General features: G+C 34.7%; 1 long non-coding RNA gene across 1 annotated transcript in view; it reads right to left on the reverse strand.

Moving 5' to 3' along the window:
* Positions 1-432: 432 nt before the first annotated feature.
* Positions 433-20,562, reverse strand: part of LOC149264020 (uncharacterized) — a 131,773-nt gene continuing 111,643 nt past the window's right edge. Inside the window, exon 2 of the long non-coding RNA XR_016252002.1 lies at positions 433-912. This is a non-coding gene — a long non-coding RNA (uncharacterized LOC149264020). The remainder of the gene's footprint in view (positions 913-20,562) is intronic.

Here is a 20,562-nt window from a genome sequence, read left to right on the forward strand (position 1 = left end):
CTTTTTTATAAAGAATTTCATTTACACTTTTAAAATGTATTAATAAATTTATCAAAATATTATGAAAATAAAATCATAGGATTCAAAAATATTTAAAATTAATAAATTAATTTATATTAAACTAAAAATCAATTTTAATTAAATATAATTATTTATTAAGTAAAGTTTTTTGGTATAAATTATATAAGAGAAATTTACCAATATGTGTGGTTCATATGAGTACCAGATGAAGAGATAGACCATGACAAAGGCTTAAATAGAGAGCAATGTAGAGACATGATTTCAAGTATTGGTTATATTTAAACAATAATATTTAAATTATGATATTGATTTATTAATATATTAAAAACAAGTATTATTCAATAATAGCTATATTCAACGGCTAATTTAAAAAAAGAGAGTAAATAATGATATTTTTTCCATGGAAAAAAGTCGTAATTTCTATTGATATATAAGAAATTACATTTTGTAGATGCTAAGACATATGCATATGGAGGCAGAGTTGCCTGTCAAGTTCAAAAAACTATTGACTAGAAGAAAGAAAAGAAACAGTTGTATCTCCACACAGGGAGTCTATTATCTGTTGTATTGTGTCTATGCCTGCTCTCTAACATAGAGAGAACAAGATCAAAATAGAATGTTGTCTCTTCGTAGAGAGAGAAACTAAGTATCAAAATCTGAACTGTATGTCCAAAGTCATAAATATAGACCAAAAATTTGTAAATATAAACATGATATATACAACATTATCAGAAAATATTATAGGGCTTAAAGCCCATTATCTCTAAGTTCCACAAAAGGTCTGTGGTAATGCTGGTGAAAGGTTCCATCTATTTCCTCCTGGATCAGCCAGTCATTGCCCTGTCTAAGCACTGTCGCTTTGGAAAGGTGATCTGCCCCGTATTTTGCTCCCTGTAAATGTGGTGATAGGAAAAGGAGTCAAAAGAAGATATCAATCTTTGTGCTTCTTCTAATATATGCCTTAGTGAAAATGCATTACAGTGGGATGCATTATTTAACCAATTACAAACAATTTTGGAAACAACTGTAGATGTCTACAATGCTTTTCCAATGAAAAATGAATGAGATGTTTAGCAGTACAGAGTTCAGCATAATTATTAGTTCCCCTGCCTAAACTTATTTGGGTCTTGAAACAATGTGTATCATTTAGGTAGAGTATGGCTCCGCCACCACATCCTGCCTCCTGCGCAGAGCCATCAAAATATGCCAACGGTTTTGATTTTTCTATGATTTCTAGTATAATGGTGCAGGGAGGGGCATTGGAGTCCTCCTCGGGAAAAAGGTCATAATCCGCAATGGTATGGAGCAAGATGGCAGGCCAATGGGGTATTTTGTGGTTGAAAATAGAATGATTTCTAGCAATCCATAATGACCAGCAAACTAGAAGAGGCATGTTTCTAGATTTTCCATTTTGGTTTTGACACCATGTACTCCAAGCATCTAGAATGTTGTGTCCATGCCAGTTTTTTAAGCTTGGATAGTGAGTAATGATGGAATTCCAATGTTCCTTAGAGGTTGGGCAATTTATGAAGAGATGTTCAGTACTCTCTTCATCATTGCAGCATAGGTGACACTAGAAAGGGCCATGAAAAGATCTTTTCATCAGATTTGACCCTATAGGGATCTTATCAAACAAAATGTTCCACATCAGTAAGCGGGTACGAGGGGTCGCCTTAAGCTTCCAGAGTAATCTCCAATTAAATAATGATATTATTTCATTAATCTATTAAATAATGATATTATTTCATTAATTTATTAAAAATATTATGACTAATTTTTGAAAAATCATATTTAAATTAATTTATTAAAACCAAATATTTTATCTTTTTCATTATAATTTATTTTAAAAACATTTCTAACATTTTAATTTTGTATGCTTTTATTTCATTATACTATATTATTTTTTATAATTATAATTTATTTTTAAAAATATCATGATAATCTATCACTAAACAAAACCGAATATTTGAATTGAACTTTAATTACTTAGTGCGTCCCATGTAATACGAACTATTATTTATCACTAAATTACAATGATTTTAATAAAATCTAAACATAACCAAACATTTGAATTGAACTTTAATTACTTAGCGCGTTCCATGTAATACCAACTATTGACTACATAACTACATATGAATTCAATAATATGTAAAAAAATATAAAATAAAAATATTTATATAATGTATATTCAGAATATATTTGGGAGAAAATATGAATTATGTATATATATATATATATATATATATAATTAATGTATATTCAAAATATAATAGGGAGAAAATAAAAAATAGAAGAAAAAATGATATACATACAGATATGAATTATTTAAATATAATTATTAATGTGGAATTATAATTATTAATTATATTAATATTTTAAAATGAAATAAAAATTTAATTATATTAATTTAATTAATTTATATATGTATAAAAGAATTAGCAATTAAATTATACATCGATTACAATTTTTAGGTGAACTCATAAAAGCTTTATTTATAGTGAATACATTAATGAGAGAGAAATTTGAAACTCAAACCATATCATTAAACATTCATAGTACAACTATCACAAATTGAGTTGTTCCCACATATACATATATATATAGGGATAGACAACTCACTTTGTCTCATGGTTGCACCTCACTCATACTCCATAAGCTAATGAGAGAGAGATTTGAACCTTAAACCACATCACAAAAACTCCATAGCACAACTAGCACCAATTAAGAAGTTCCCTCACTCTCACATACACACATGTATGTGGAGTAATCAACAACTAAACTACTCTCATATTCCTCACTCATTGTCCATAAGCTAATGACACAGGGATTTCAACCTCAAATCACAAAACTTTCATAACACAACTATCACCAATTAAGTTGTTCCCACACACATATATTTGTATATAGAATAATGAATTCAACCCAATTGTTTGATATATATATATATCAAACAAAACTAGGTTGGTCTCATACTGGAATGACACAAGGGTCAATGCCAACAACTATAACTACAACTTCTAGATACCTAGTGTAGGTACAAGTGAATCCAGAAATTTGAACCTCCTTACACATAACACTTCATTTTCATAACATTACCAAATAAACTGATCCTTAAAACTAAATTCTCCCCTCATATTATTTAAACAAATAAAATTATATTTTATATCAAAAACTAATTAAACAAGGACTTTTTTATGCTTTCCTTTTGAGATCATATAATAATTAATTAATAAAAAATGCCCACAGCCCAGCAAGTCACGTTACATAAAAGATGCGATTGACTGCATACAAGATGTGATTGAAAGTGCTTTTAATTGTTAAATTATATACGTTGTAAATAAAATGAGAAATGTCATGGATCTATGAAAACGCCGGAAACATGATAACCGTAACCCGAAATGGAATAATTGGAACAATGTTTAAAGAAACATTGCCAACTGTTCATCACTAAAGTTAATAATTACTTGGCACGCTCTGAACAGTAAAAGGTCTTGATTTCCAAGTTTTGACAACACTCAAGGTCACGAAACCGTTTCTGTCGTTTACTTTGAATGCCTACATCTTTAACTGAAAACAAATGTTATACACACCATTCGAACACATTAATAACGAAATTAAACCTTAAACTGGACCATATGAAGATCCTAGGGCACCTAGAGCTGCGCACTAACCAAAATATTGGCAAAAACAGGAAAGGAAAGGAAAAACTCTGTAACCAACGGAGGGTTTTTCATGGTTGCTCATACATTACTGAGATTGTTTCTTTTGATTAAAAAGCTTCTATTAGGTTATCCATCACCAGTGTCATGCTTTTGTTATACAAGCACTATCTATAACTGATGGATTCCAGACCTCAACTTAGCTGCAGACAGAGAATTCGAACAACTGTGAAAGAATTCCGAAATATTATCCAGAGAACTTCTGTTAGATGTAGACGACAAAGGACAGTAATGAGAGTACTCTTTGATAGTGACAGAGGCTCGGTCGCTACAGACGGAAGGAGGCGCGATACATTAACAGGGAAAAAGGGGATAGTGAATGACAATATATTTATTGATATAGAAACTTTATGCTTTTATCTGCCTGGATGTGCGAAAAGTTAAGCCCGCCTTTCTGCTTTAACACCTGCTCTGCTTTAGGGCTTTCCTGTACTATGTTTCTTCGCTTTTGCTTTTTTGGAATTTTTGGAGTTGGATACGTTTTATCGTTATCCGAACACGTAGAAGGTGTGGGGTCTGATAGCGGGGAGCAGCAGATGATTCCAGACACCTTCAGGCGATAATGCCAATCGTTGAGATCTATGCATAAGACCAAGCCTAATTCATTGCAGAGTAATGGATATACCATAACAAAATGGCATCTGGGTGATGGTCCAAGATTCAGTGTAGAAAAGTACGGGGTGAGACACTTTGGTTATTTTATTTTATGCACATTTGCAGTAGTGCATAAATGTTGAGTGACTGAACAATTTTAATCGGAGAAATCTGTTGGCCAAAAAGTACAGATGGGTAAATGCTTTTTTACAAAAGTGACCATGTTCACGATCCAAATTCTCAACTCCATAGTAACTCAGTTTCAAATTGTCGAACTCCACAGTTAATAATTTTTTTAAATTTTAGTAGGACTCCATAGTTAATAATTTTTTTCTAAATTTTTAATCCAAGGGTTAGTTTAGTTGGTCAGGTTTTTAAATTTTTGGTCAAGGGTTAGTTTAAATGGCCAAGTCTCGTGTAAGCATTTTTGCTATTAATAAATCACAAGTTCAATTCTCTTTACACTCTCAAATCTTTGAGATCTTTTTCACAAAACTTTTCAATCTTAACAATGCAAGGCAATCTTCCTCCCAAATCTTAGCCCAGTGTAAGAGTAGAATATCTTCAAGGCAGTTTTCCTCTAGGTACAAAGGAGTTCTTCATCAGCGTAACTTTTCAATCTTAACAATGCAAGGCAATCTTCCTCCCAAATCTTAGCCCACTTAGCCCAGTGTAATAGAAGAATTGCTTCAAAGCAGTTTTCCTCTAGGTACAAATGAGTTGTTCCTCAGCATAATAGTAAATAATATGCTGTAATATGTATATAATGCCATTTGATAGGTCACAGGTTCCAAACCAGAGGGGAAGAGTATGTAGGTCTTGGTTGACTTAGTAGTCAAATCATTACATGAAAGTGGGTCCCTTGTCCCACAAACAAAAGTCTTATACACCAATTTAGTAGCCGTGACCTTAAAATTAGATAATAATAATAAGATATTATGACTGACCATTCAGTAAACTTGAATTTGGATGGACAGATTATATGGATTGTTTGAAATTCAAAAGCGTTCAGTACAGCTTTTAGGAACCAGCAATCCAGACTATATTAATATTAATAGTCTACATTGCAAAGAAGCACATAGCAAAATATACATTAAATATTAAGTTCTGAGATGTAGATTATGTTATGTTTAGATTTTGAGATTTTTAGTTTAATTTAGAATTTATTTATGTTAGGTGTAGTTCATAGTAATTACAGTAGGTTGTAATTCATTTGTCATAGGTATATACATTTATATTTATTTATAAATTTGAATATAACATAAAAAAATTATTAAGTTCTGAGATATAGATTATGTTAGGTTCAGATTTTGAGATTTTTAATTTAATTTAGAATTTATTTATGTTAGGTGTGGTATATAGTAATTATAGTAGGTGGTAATTCATTTGTTGCGAGTATTGGCATTCTGTGTTTTTTTGGAGTTTGTTTTAGAATTAGAAAAAAATTTAAAATATTTAATAACACTCAAAATTCCAAAATATATAATAATTAACTAACTCTTTTAATAAGAACAAGTTCAGTCACTTAATAATTATAATAATAATGAATAAAATCCAGCTCAAGCACGAAACAACTCGATTACCAATCTCGTTAACCATTAAAAAACATTTACAGATAAATATTATTATCTAAATGAATTTACTGAACCGTTTTTTTTTCATCTACCTAAAGTGTACCTAAGTACGACTTCGTTTTTTCTTTTTTTTATCTACCTACAGTATACCTAAGTAGGGCTTTTTGTTTCTGGCCACATCTTTGGGAAAGGAATTTACTGAACCGTTTTTTTTTCATCTACCTAAAGTATACCTAAGTAGGACTTCGTTTTTTCTTCTTTTTTATCTACCTACAGTATACCTAAGTAGGGCTTTTTGTTTTTAGCCACATCTTTGGGAATTGATTTGTATTTCTGAAAGCAAAAATGAATTTATTGAACTGTTTTTCTTTTATTATCTACTTACAGTATTCCTAAGTAGGAATTTTTTGTTTTTAGCCACATCTTTGGGAATTGATTTGTATTTTTGAAAGAAATGAGACCTTTTTTTGTTTTTAGCCCCATCTCTGGGAATTAGATTTGTATTTCTGAAAGAAATAACAACCTATAGTTATATTTTGTTTGACTAACAGCAGAATTGATTTGCCTTTCTGTGAAAATACGACAGAATACCTGACTGGATAATTTTTGTTTTCAACCCCATATTTGGTAATTGATTTTTATTTCTGAAAGAAATAACAACCTATAGTTCATTTTGGTTTGATTAACAGCATAATGGTAAATAAGGAGCTAAAATATGTATGAAGTGCCATCAGATATTACGGCTGAGCATTTTGAAAAGTTAACTTGAATTTGCATTGGCAGATCATAGGGATTGTCTAAAGGTCATAAGCGTTCAAGGTTCCGAAGACTTCTCAGTATCAAACACTGGAGCTTTCGGGAATTGTACACCAAGGAACCTGCGGTCCAGACTCCAGATTGTCGAAAGATCATTCATAGAAATTTGGCTAATTAAGACATTGAGTTGGCAGTGGGAGGAGTCAGCACAACAGTAATAATTGCATTGAGACAACCGAAGTCACGCTTTAAAAAGAAATATGGTAACTTCTAGTTTCGATAAGTCCGATATAATTTTTTAAGAAATAAAATAATAATAATTCAGTCAAATGAATTATTTATCAATGTTATATATAAATTTAGTTATGTTACCATTTTTAAGTTTTCTTTTTTATAAAGGTCATTAGGGACTAAAATTTAGACTCATCGCAATTAGATATAAAAAAGAATTGAACCATCAACTTTTGATTGGTGATTTGAACCATTAAATATTATTACCCTTAATTTCTTAGATGGCACCATAAAAAATGTACACATATTTATTTATAAATTTTGAAAATAATATAATAAAAGATTTGAGCTATAGATGATTTTATAAAGTATGCTCTATTATGATTATGATATTTTTAGTTTAATTTACAATTTATTAATATTTATTTTAATTATTGGTATGATGTAGGTGTGCTATATCTAATAATTATGGTAAGTATTAATTTCTTTCTTATATATTTTGGAGTTTTGTGTTTTCAAATATCTTTTAAGTGAAATTGATAAAAAAAATGTAATAAAACTTTGTCGGAATTATAAATTTAAACTATAAACTTCTCACAATCCACAATCCACAATCCAAATGCTCCAAAAAATTTTAGAGGACTAATTCTATATATGCAATCAAAATATATTTTAAACAACAAAATAAAATATCATAATTTGAGTAAAAAAAGTTCCAAAAAATCTATATAAGGAAGCAAACTTAATCACCTAATAATCATGGATAGAATATGCCTCATGTCAAACATGCACGAAACAACCAGATTACCAATTTCATTAATAATAATAATAATAATAATAGATACGGTTACCTAAATGAATTAATTGAATTGTTTTTCTTCTTTTTTATCTACCTATAGTATATCTAAGTAAGATCTATTCTATTTTAGCCACATTATTGGGAATTGATTTGTATTTTAAGTAAGATCTATTTTATTTAATAATAATAATAATAGATACGGTTACCTAAATGAATTAATTGAATTGTTTTTCTTCTTTTTTATCTACCTATAGTATATCTAAGTAAGATCTATTCTATTTTAGCCACATTATTGGGAATTGATTTGTATTTTAAGTAAGATCTATTTTATTTTAGCCACATTATTGGGAATTGATTTGTATTTCTAAAACAAAATTACAACGTATAGTTATATTTTTTTAACTAAGAGCAGAATTGATTTTCCTTTATGTGAAAATAAGAAAGAATGGGAATTCAGGTACTCGTTTCGGAAGAGGCATCAAAGATAGAACCTGAGAAGAGGATGGAATAGTTTTGTTAAGAAGAAACAATCGGAGGCTAGAGATATGGTTTCCTTACAAAGCAGCAGAGTAACTGGCGAGCTCTACATCGGTGTGACTCGTTGTTCACGACCCAATTCAGTTCATCCAATTTATTGACGGCCCATTTCAGAGTACTAACTTATAAGAAGAAGTTGTAATTTAATTTATTAGGTTGAATTTTCACATTTATTTTGTTGGGAATTGATTAAGTGGATTAATTGTCATTTTAAGATATATTTTGGGACCATTTAAAAAGGTAATCATAATGGTTTGGAAGTTTGTTGTAATGGAAGATCTAACATGGTATCAGAATTTTGGCGTAGGTTTGATTCCCGGATTTGTTTTTGAAAAAAGGTTTAAATTAAGAATAGATCATATAGACTAATAACCACTCTGAAATCCACCATAGAACCACTTAAAAATATAATAATATTAATTTAAAATTAGATTTTTATATCTATTATGATTTCAACCATTATAATAAAGAAATTATTAATGTACAATAAAATTTATATCATCTATAAACTCTTAAGAAAATATATGAATTGAATTTTTTTAGCATTTTCTTTTTATGTTATAACAAATATTAAAAGAATCAATTTTTTTTTTTACTTAAATGGTCAATAAGATTGGTAGTGTGATAAATATTTTGAAAATCAAGTGGAATGTGAGTATAGCATGGGTAACTTAAGAGAAAGAGGTTTTCATGATCAATCCTCTTAGTGTGGTAAATGTGATAGATTACTTTATCCCATGGTGTTTTGGAATTGAACAATGCTCACTTTCACTATGAAGATCATGAGAATTTGTTCTTATGTTAGTAGTGTTCCTCTTCTTCTTAACATTAGACTCGACAAAGATATGTTTTTACTATGCCTTCCTTACTTAAACAAAAGGTGGAGGTTTTGGCTAGAGCTGAAAGCAAGTTTAGGAAACCTCTTGTCATCCATTTTTTAATGTCTTCTTCTACAAAAGATACCTAGGTATAGCCATGATATCTACTAGGAAACGATTTTCTTCAATCAAGAGGATATGATAGTGAATATTTTAATTAATATTGAGATCGTAGTTTATAAATTGCTTTTGGATATTAAGTGCCTTCCTCCATGACTCGTTGGAGATATTGCAATCCCAAATCTTACATCCATATAAAAAATAGGAGTGAAAAGAGTCTCTAAGAGGAGTTTTTATTTTATCTAATATCTGAAGATCTAGAAACTTAAAATTGTTTTCAAGCCCATAGTAAGTTTTTTATCCTTCATTTATCCTTTTCTCCATGCTATAATTCTAATTGAACTTTTGATGGATATCGATTCCAAGATACCCATATGAAGTAACTTCTTCCAAGTTTTTGTTGTTTTTGGTTTTATTTGCCATGATGTTAATCTTTTAGTATTAACAGTCATACCCATCTTGGGGGATTCTTAGTTGTTTTCCAGGATCATAATGACTTCTCACTAAAAGAATAATATTGTTAGCATAAGGGACAGTAATTGTGACTATACTAGTGAGTGTGGGGCCAATACAACTTGCATATTCCAAATATTCTTCTAGCATATCACTGTATATGCCAAAAATGGTAGGGGATAAGGGACACCCTTGCTTGATGCAAATATGGCATTTAATTCCTTCCAACGAACCCTCAATGGTCCTAAACTAACTTGGTAATAACATTCTCGTACAATCTTGTCACAACTCTCAAGTCAAGAGAAGTCATTATCTCTTCTATCCTCTTCTATAGATTTGTCCTAGGAATGGTGTTCAAATGTTAACTCAAGTGAAGAGAAGTCATTATCTCTTCTATCTTGTTTTGTAGATTTGTCCTAGGAATGGTGTTCAAATATTCTCTAAAGTCAGAGAAAAAAAGAGATCTATTTTATTATCACAACATTCCTCTAAAATGACCTTGAGAGTAATAAGGTGCTCCATGGTTGAATAAAATGTCCTAGACCCATCTCAACCTTTAGTTCTTTACCATGGCTTTCTGGCCATTTGCTAAATTTATATTCCTAATATAATTTCATGAAATAACCGTAATAAACAATTGTAAGAGTAAACAAGAATAAATATGACATAATTAAAGAAGTAAATCTCATATCGACCGGGCCCAAAGTCTCCAGAAGTCACTGTCGAAAGATACTCAAAATACAATTATAGGTAAAACATAGTCTTCTTCATTAAACTCGATAACAAAGATACAACGTCACAATAGTGAGACTACTCTGTGTCAAAAGTGAATAGTTACAATCTCCCAATTTCTAGCTAGCTGTTCTATTTCGCCTATCACAACAGAAAATTTGATTTCATTACAAAATAAACTTGATTCTCCAAGTCTTCCACTAGCCTTCATAATTGAGACGTTGTCCTTTTTCTTTTTCTTTGTCATTGTTGTCCCATCGTTTGAAAAAAAATCGTCAAGTTCATATTCCTACATATATAAATAGAAAAGGTTAGCTTTAGCGCCCAAAATTACCCCATTCGTTAATGATCAATTTTATCCATCTTCTACAATCATTTCTTCTAAATCATTTCCTAAAATAAAGATAAAATGAATTATTCATTAAGCTAAGATGAGGATAAAACATACCTTTTCCATGGCCCAAAAACAAGTATCCCTCAACATAATGGTAAGCAGGGATCTCAACAACAAAATCATCATTTGAGAAAATCAAAAGGAAGACATGACATAACTACATCATTTACCTCCACTTTCTGAGATGGATGGAAAATGCGAAGCTCAGTTGCTAAGATAGACATCATCTCTGAAGTCGCAGTGTGAAATCGTGTCAAACGACTATAAAATTTCCCCTTTTTGACACCATCAAATTATGGACCCTTGGGCATCCTGAAGATTCCCACAAAGATTCCCCCCTGAAGATGGTTGAAAAATCTATTGCTTAGATGAAGATTCTAAGCACATCACTATGATCCTTGCAAAGTTTTGTGAAAAATGACTATAAAGTTGGCATCATTCAGCCTTAGTAAAAAATCAACCTTCAAGGGAATATTTTAGATTCCATAAGATTCTTCAAAGATTCCTTCTTGCTGGACACCCAAATTTTTGTTGCTTACATGGGGAAACAGATCAAATGGTTGGACTCCTTGCAATAAAATGTTCAAAAATGACAATATACTTGTCGAGTTTTGACACTGCCACTTTTGGCCCTCTAAGGGAATATTTTCAACATCTTGGCATATTCCCCCACTCATGGTTCCATTGCATCTGGTTTGTTCGTGGTTCCACAAGTATGCCTTCCGTCGTCCTCCTCATTAGGCAAATGAATATGGTTTAAATAAAATAATGTAGGTGGACATATCAAGGATGAGTCCGCCTAGCGCAACAGTCAATTAGAAAAGTTGACACTAGGGTGGTCGATGGTTCCAACCCCACTAACCCTATAGTTCTTTTATTTGGTGCATTTTTTTAAATATGGGCTTAACCATGTGGTGGAGCACCATTTAATATGGCACTTACATATTATATTTGGGTGATGGTTATTACATATGATGGTTATGATTCTATGTTATATGGAGTTTTGTAGCGGCATGTGATGTGGTTAAATGTTGTTCCGCCAATGGATACAAAAACTATTAATCCGAGCGGGTTCAACACCTGTCGAAACACATATGGTATGTAATTACTGCTTGGCGGGTTTTCCATAGCATATGTTTGTTTTTTTAATTACTTGTTGGCTCCACTGGTTGTAATATATGATATGTATTGGCATTATGGGTTGTCATGTGTCGGCGGGTTTGATAAACTGCCACCCTTTTAATACAATATAATATTCGATGGTTGGTGGAGGTGGCAACTTGCCACCACTTAATATAATTTTTTTTGTTTATAATAAAAAATAGTGTTTTTTTTTATTCGTCGAAAAATAAGGGATATTGGGGAAAATAAGTAGGCGACAAATTCGCTCGTTCTGGTGGCAAGATTTTGTGCCCTAGGTTGCTACCTAATTGTTTCCTTGTGAAGATTAGCACTTGGCCAAGTTTGACCTGAACTTTGACCAGTTGTAACTTGAGCATGCGAACTCGGATTTGAGTTTTGTTCATGCCGTTGGAATCAGGACGATGAGTACTATGATTTGGTCCTAGTTTGGATGAAATCATGGACTTTGAATTTTTAGCTTTTCCATAACCACTACTGAATTATGAGTGCATTTGGGTCCATCTTGATCATTCCTCCCCACTGAGGATCCTTTGTTCCTCCAAAAGCATGAACATAATTTTGCAACTGCTAGGTACATTGGCTGCACCACAAGTGTCCTGACAGGTCACACTTCCTTCTCCTTGACCCGTGTTCTTCGGATCCCTAAGCGATGAGTTGACACTAGCATCCTCTACAAAGTTGTAGTATAATATTTGCAAATTACATGCTCAATTACATGACCAACCACAACCCAAGCATCCCCATACTTTTCAAGAGTTTATAATACACTCTTTGGTCAAGTTTACATCATAATATAATTCAACACCCCAACTATCAACATAAGGCCAAAACCATCATCATTTATTTAACAAGTGATGGAAAACACATCATCACTTTTACAATTTAAATCACAACACATGCTTTTCAAAATGAGGGCATGACAAACTGCCATATCTAGTAAAACCATCTCTCACTCATGAAAGTTAATGGGCCATCATCTTCCTATGTTGGATGTTCTTGTTGAACAACTTGTCCAAGTGGTTCCTCCATGGGAGCTCTACCCCAGAGATGCTTCTCTAGATGGAGCCTCCAACACGTGGCTCTTTGATGTCCACCTCTATTGCAATGACTGAAAAAATTATTCTTCCTCTAGACCTGCTAAACCTGCTTCCTTCCCTGATGTGGAGAAGGCCTTTCACACCTCATCCTCTTTCTTGTTTCCATTCTCTTCCAAGACTCAACACTCACATGGTTATGCAAACCAACAAAAAGAACTTGGTTTTATACACCATGTTTTTTTTCATCGTTAACATTCTTGTAATCAAAATTAACTCTAAAATATTGAGACTTTCTCTGACTCTCTTGGATGTCTCTGGTGCAATTCAGGTGATGAGGACTTGCCTTACCTTTTCCTCTACAATGTGCACTAAAATGGGAGGATTGTGATGTGTTCCAATCATCCTCCTTCTTTGACGGCTTCGACAATGTTTGGGAAGATTGTGCTACCTTCTAGGACTCTCCTTCAGTGTACCCCAAACCTGAAAACTGAGGTATTTTTACAACCTCCAATGGCTGAGTCATTCCTTGGCCATTAACACCAAGTCCTCCTCCTTTATACCTCATCTTGGTAAGGAGTCTCATGTCAGTTTGTGAAATGGGTACCTCCGTGTTTCCAATAGAAACAGTGTCATGTGCAAATAAAACTTAAGGATGATCAACAATGTTTAACTCAACTATCAATTCTGAAATAGGTGATGATGGCTTCACTAAGCCTTTGTTGTTCTTCAACTCTTCCAAGGCCTCTTTTGTGACTCGTAGTTGAAGTTGCAATATATGTTTCTCCTCTTCCTCCTCTCATAAAAGTCTACTCAATTCAACATTCTCTGCTTGAAGGCTCTGGTTTATCTCCTCATCAGAATGATGAGAGGACAATGAAGAAGATGAATGTTCACTCGAGGCGGCATATGGCACATCATCCTCTGCTCTTTCTTTCTCTCTTTCCTCTCTTGCCATATTCTCCTCATAACATGCATACATTATGTCCACCATGTGTTCCATCCTTAGGAGGTCCTTGTAGAGATCATTTTTGTTCTCTATTTCCCTTCTTTTTACATGGTCAATCATTCACACTCGTAATTCACATCAGCGAGAAGACTTCTTTGATACAAAACTTGATCTAGATCTCTTCAGCTACCTGAATTAACCAAGGTCTTTTACTTCTATGATGTCAGTAGAATTGCATATGAAAGAGTGTAAAAAAACCACATGTGCATGCATTAAGGAAGACGAAACATAACAAAAACCATCCAATCAAAGAACGCAAACACATTGATAACGGAGTTCACCCAGTGCGGGTTATGTCTCTGGGCCCTAGTGTCAAGAGTGGGGAGGCCACTTCATTAAATGTTGCAAGATGATGATGAGTAATATAGTACATTCTTTGTGATTACAAGGATGAATAAACTCAACCGGAGTGGCATGTTTCTCTAGGAGATGCTCTCAGTAACTCTCACTCATATGGAAAATTCTCTCAACAAGAGTGGCATGTATATCCACAAGATGTCCTCCAATAGGAACTCTCACTCGAATTGGAATTCCTTCACAATGACAAGCTAATAAAATCTCACATGATGTGGAATACAAGTATCCCTCAACATAAAGGTAATAAAGGATTTCAACAACAAAAACATCATCTCAGCAAATCAAAAGGAATACATGGCGTAACTGCATCATTTACCTCCACTTTCATGGATGGCTTGAAATCGCAAATCTCATCTACTAAAACAGATGTCACCGCTGAATTCATGGCACGAAATCGTGTCAAACTACTATAAAATTTTTTCCTTTTTGACACCGTCAAATTCTAGACCCTTAGGGATCTTGAAGACTATCACAAAAACTCCTTCCTGAAGATGGCCAAAAACTACCTTCCTCAGATGATTTTTCTAAGCACACTGCTGCACTTCTTGCAAAATTAGTTGAAAAATGACTATAAAATTGGCATCAATCTGCCTCGGTAAAAAATCAGCCTCCAATGGAATCTTTTAGATTCCACAAGATTCTCCAAATATTCCTTGTTTCTGGACACCTAAATTTCTACAGCTTGAGGAAATGGACCACACAATTAGACTCCTAGTGAGAAAACATGCAAAAATGACTATACACTTGTCGAATTTTAACACTAGCACCTTCGACGCTCTAAGGGAATCTTTTCAGCATCTTGGCATATTCCCCCACTCATGGTTCCACTGCGTCTGGTTCATTCATGGTTCCATAATCCCTCCCTCCCCCATCCTCCTCGTTATGAAAATGAATACAGTTTAAATAAAATAATGTGGGCGGACATAACAAAGATGAGCCCACTTGGTGCAATAATCAAGTGGCAAAGCTGGCACCTGAGTTACAAGGGTTCCAACACCAACAACTCCATAGTTGTTTTATTTGGTGTGTTTTGTTTAAAATCTGAGCTTAATAGTGCGGTGGAGTGTCATTTGATATGGAAGTTACATATTATATTTAGGCGAAAATTATTACATACGATGGTTACAGTGATATGTTGTATGTGGGTCACTTGCAGCATGTGATGTGGTTAAAAGTTGTTCTGCCAGCAGACCAGCCAGCTGTTAAGCCGAGCTGGTTCGACACCCACCGAAACACATATGGCATGTCATTACCATTTGGTGGGTATGCCATACCATATGTTTTTTTTGGCAGCTACGTCTTGGCTCCACCAGTTCTAATATATGATATGTATTGGCACTGTGGTATGCCATGTGGTGGTGAAGTTTGACCACATGCCACCATTTTAATACAATATAATATCTGTTGGTTGGTAGGGATGGTATCCCACCACCTCTTAACATATATAATTTTTTAAATTAAAAAATGGCCTTTTGTTTTTATCTGCCGAAAAATAAGGGATATTGGGAAAATTAAGTAGGTAATAAATTTGCCCATTCTAGTGGTCAGATTCCATGCACAGGCTCGTTGCCAAATGGTTGCCTTGTTAAGACTACCACTTGGCCAAGTTTGCCCCAAACATTGACCATCTATAACTTGATCATATGAAGTTAGTTTTGAGTGACATTCACGTCGCTGGGATTAGGACGACAAACACTATGATATGGTCCTAGTTTGGATGAAATCTGAGGACTTTGAATTTTGAGATTTTCCATACCACTGCTGAATTCTGAGAGTGTCTGGAGCCACCTAGATCATTCCTTCGTGTTGAGGAGCTTCTGGACCTCCAAAATAATGAACATGATTTTTCAACTGATGTGTACATTGTCTACGCCACAAGTGTCCTCACAGGTCACTCTTCCTTCTCCTTCACCCTTGTTCTTTGAAGGCATAAGTGATGAGCTAACACATGCATCCTCTACAAAACCTGTAGTACAATATTTTTAAATTACATGACCAACCTTGACCCAATAATCCCCATACTTACCAAGAGTTTATAAGACACACTCTTTGGTCAAGTTTACATCAGAATAGAATTCAATACCTCAGCTATCAACATAAGGCCAAAAACATCATTGTTTCTTTAACAAGCGATGGAAAACACGTCATCACTTTTACAACTTAAATCACAACACATGATTTATAAAATGAGGCCATGAAAATCTATGCTATCTATGAAAACCATCTCTCACTTATGAAAGTGAATGGGTCATCATCTTCCTGTGGCAGATTTGCTTGTTGAACAACTTTTCCAATTGGTTCCTGCATGGGTGCTTTGTCCTAAAGATGTTGCTTTGGATGGAGCCTCCAACATGTGGGTCTTTGATGTCCACCTCTGTTGCAATGAGTGCAAAAAGTCTTCTTCCTTGAGACCTTCTTAACCTACCTCCTTTGCTGATGTGGATAAGGCCTTTCACGCCACATCCTCTGTCTTGCTACCATTCTCTTCCAACACTCAGCAATCACATGGTTATATAAACCACAAAAACTACATGGTTTTCTATGCCATATTTTTTTCATCATTACCATGCTTGTAATCAAGGTTAACTCTAGAATACTGAGACTTTATATACCTCTCTTAGTTGTCTTGGGTGTAATTATGGTGATGAGGGCTCGCCTTAACTTTTCCTTTGCAAATTGCACTGTCATGGGAGGATTATGATGTGTTCCAATGATCCTATTTCTTTGATGGCTTTGACAATGCCTTGGAAGCTTCTGCTACATTCAAGCACTCTTCTTCAGTGTACCCGAAACACATAAACTGATGTATTTGTACAACCTCCAATTGCTGAGGAATTCTTTGGCCATTAACACCAAGTCCTCCTCCTTTATACCCCATCTTGGTAAGGAGTCTCATGCCAGCCATGAAATGGGTACCTCTATATTTCCAATAGAAATAGTTTGATGTGAAAATGAAACCGAAGAACGATAAACACTGTTTACGTTAGCTTTCGATTCTGAAACAAGTGATGATGGCTCCGTTAAGCATTCGTTGTGCCTCAACTCTTCCAAGGCCTCTTTCGTGACTCGTATCTAAAGCAGCTACAATCTCTGCTTCTCCTCTTCCTCCTCTCATAAAAGTCTCCTAAATTCATCATTCTTTGCTTGAAGGCTCTGATAGATATCCTCGTCTAAATGATGAAAGGATGACGAAGAATATAAATGTTCCTGTTGAAAATGGCAACAAGAAATGTTAAAAATAGAAGTGCTAAAAATAGCACTGCTATAAATAGCAGTTCGGGTACTAGTGTTGGAAATAGCAACAAGGAATGAAAAATGGAGGTGCTAAAAATAACATTGATATAAATAGAATTTCAGGTTAGATTCCAATTTCAGTTAGTTCCTTAACTGAAATTGAGAAGTAAAATTCGAATTTGATCTTAGCAACTATTTGTAAAATAATTAATTAATTCATCTTGAGTTAATTAGTTGTAGAAAATCAAACATGAAGTCTATGTGTGGACATGCAATAGTTATCCCATTAATTGAGGAATTTATCCCTTAGTTAAAGAGATAAGGATGAGTTGTAATTAGTTAGCTCAGTTAACTGAGTTAAGTCCAGTTAGATTAGTTCCAATAGTTTGTGGAATTAATTGTGAGTTCAGTTAGTTAACGCTTGCATGCATGTAACTGCTACTCTAAATATAACTGAATATTCTCTCATAAATAACTCATGCATGTTAGTTCAGACAGAGACCCAGTTGATATCAGAGAAAGGGACAGTGTACTATCAGTTGGAGGAATTTTCCTATATAGGAAAATCATCCATGTAGAAGGAATTATCTCCTTCTAGACTACGCAGTCACTTTTGAGTTTAATGTGTTGTGTGAGAGGTAAATTCACACAGGTGGCAGCATTGGACCCCAGGAGAAACTGTGCAAGGAAATAGGAGGCTTGGATGGTAGAGGAGAAGGTTTGTGAGAAGCCTTTGACTATCTATGAGCAGCAGAGGGATTGTACTGAGAGATGGATAGCTTGTGAGCTAAAGCTTTGTGTAATCCAGACATATTTCCACTTGTATGATAATACAGAGATCGAGGTTTTTAGCTGAGGCTTTCCCCACAATATTCTTCTGTGTTTCATGTCTATGATTTCTTCTTCTCTGTTATATGTGTTCTGATTGATCTAGCTCAAATTGATTAAGCTTCCGAAGAGTTTGATTGTAGAAGTAGATCTAGTATTTTGCTTTAGTATATTGCATTATCTAGTGATCTACAATGGGAAATTATACATGGTATCAGAGCGATGTTTTGTAGAAAAATTTCTACATGGTATCAAAGCAAAGGCGAGCAAAGCGAAGAACAATATACAAGAAGGGAGAATTTCAAAGTTTGAGGTTCTTGAATATAGAAATCGAGTTCTTATCACATCTCAATTTCACCAATGGTGTTCAACAATTTAAGACTTGAGTATGCCCTTGATGGCAACTTGAATTATATAGCCTGGAAGGATCGCATGGAAGCAGTATTAGAGGATAACGGTCTAAAGGACTTCATTGATCAAGAAGTCCCCAAGCCGGCAGCAGTTGATGCTATAGAATTGGCGGAATGGAAGAAATGTGTGGCTAGAGCAAGGAGAATCCTCCTAGAGGGAGTTCGAGACCACATTGTCTCGAGCCTCCATGGGAAGGAGACACCATTTTCGATGTGGAAAACATTGAAAGATATATATCAAAACAACAACGATCAGAGGAAGTTGGCGCTGAAAGACAAGCTTCGAAAAATCAAGTGTGAAAAGGGTGACACGATCTCTACATATTTGAACAAGCTCACCACCTGCAGGGATGAGCTTGGAAGTGTAGGGATCATGACAGCCGATGATGACATGGTGAGTCTTGCACTCCTTGATCTTCCTACGAGTTGGCATAGCTACCAAGACTCAATTAATGGAAGAGAAAAACTGCCAGACTGGGAATGACTTTGGTCAGATCTGATACAGGAGGAGATAAGAAGAAGCACCAGAGATGGTTCTTCATCTAAGGAGGATGAAGAAAATTGCGCCTTAGCGAGTAAGGCAAAGAAATGGAAGGAGAAGGATTCTCATCCCAAATCAAGTTCTTCCCATGCTGGAAAGAAGTTTGACAAATCGAAGGTGCGATGCTTTCATTGTCATGAGGTGGGCCATTTTGCTATAAATTGTCCACTGAAGAAATCCAAGATGGGATCCAAGGAAGGATCTAAAGGTGAGGCATTGGCCTCACAGTTTGAGTTGGATTTCACCCTCTTTGCATGCATGGTTTCATCCATGGTGGGATGTGGTTGGTTTCTTGACAGTGGAGCTTATTTCCAAGTGACCGACGACAAGAGTTTGTTCAATGCCTTGGAGGAGAAAGATCTCTAGATACTCATAGTGATGGGTAATGATGAAAATTATAGTGTCTCAGGTGTAGGCATGGTTGTTTTTCAAAGGAAGCATGGAGCTCACATTACCTTGACGAATGTCAAGTATGTACCAGGACTGAGGAAAAATTTGGTGTCGATCACAATGCTGGAATACAAAGGCTATGATGTAGTCTTCAGTAAGGGAAAGGTTTTCCTTTGACACATCACCATGAGACAAGTGAAGCAGATCGGTTCATGAGTCATGAACCTATATGCTCTTGAGGTTCAAGATGCATGCAAAACCTTGGGGAGCAAGGCAACTGGTGGAGACTTCGTGGTTGAGAGGGAGAGTACATTACCTCTCAACATGCAGTGCCAGAAGAAGTCTCAGACAAATGTGGATGAGCCACAATTGGTTAAGCATCTTCAGGAGGTTGTGGAGCAGCCACAACTACAGAAGCCGAGAGGAGATCGAGTGGAGGCAAGTGTCGGAGTGACAGTCCCAAGAAGGTTGGAATAAGGCTAGGATCATTGAGGTACCCAACCTCTTTGATTAAACCTTGCTACCAGAGGCCAGACGAGGAGTAGCAGGACTAATTGAGTGGGTAGAGGTAGATGCGAATGGAACGACAGAGCTAGTAGGCTGCAACAATATGAGAGGCACAGGAGTGTTGCACCGGTGCAGGATGGCATAGAGAGGTGTGCAACAATGCGAGATGCATGGAGTGTTGCAGCATCTCAGAGGTCACAAAGAGAGCACTTGTCAGCAAAAGAGGAAGCTTCAACATCAGAGGATGTTTCTAGCCGAATAGGGAGGTTAGTTGGAAGTTTTTTTTGTTTCTAGAGTTGCTGGAGCAACAACACTTGGGAGAAGTGTTGCATGCAGAACATTCCAAAGGTTTAGGATTTGG

Source organism: Pinus tabuliformis, chromosome 6 (genome assembly GCF_031772625.1).
Source record: "Pinus tabuliformis cultivar Carrire ecotype Pingquan chromosome 6, CPIR1, whole genome shotgun sequence".
Lineage (NCBI taxonomy): Eukaryota > Viridiplantae > Streptophyta > Pinopsida > Pinales > Pinaceae > Pinus > Pinus tabuliformis.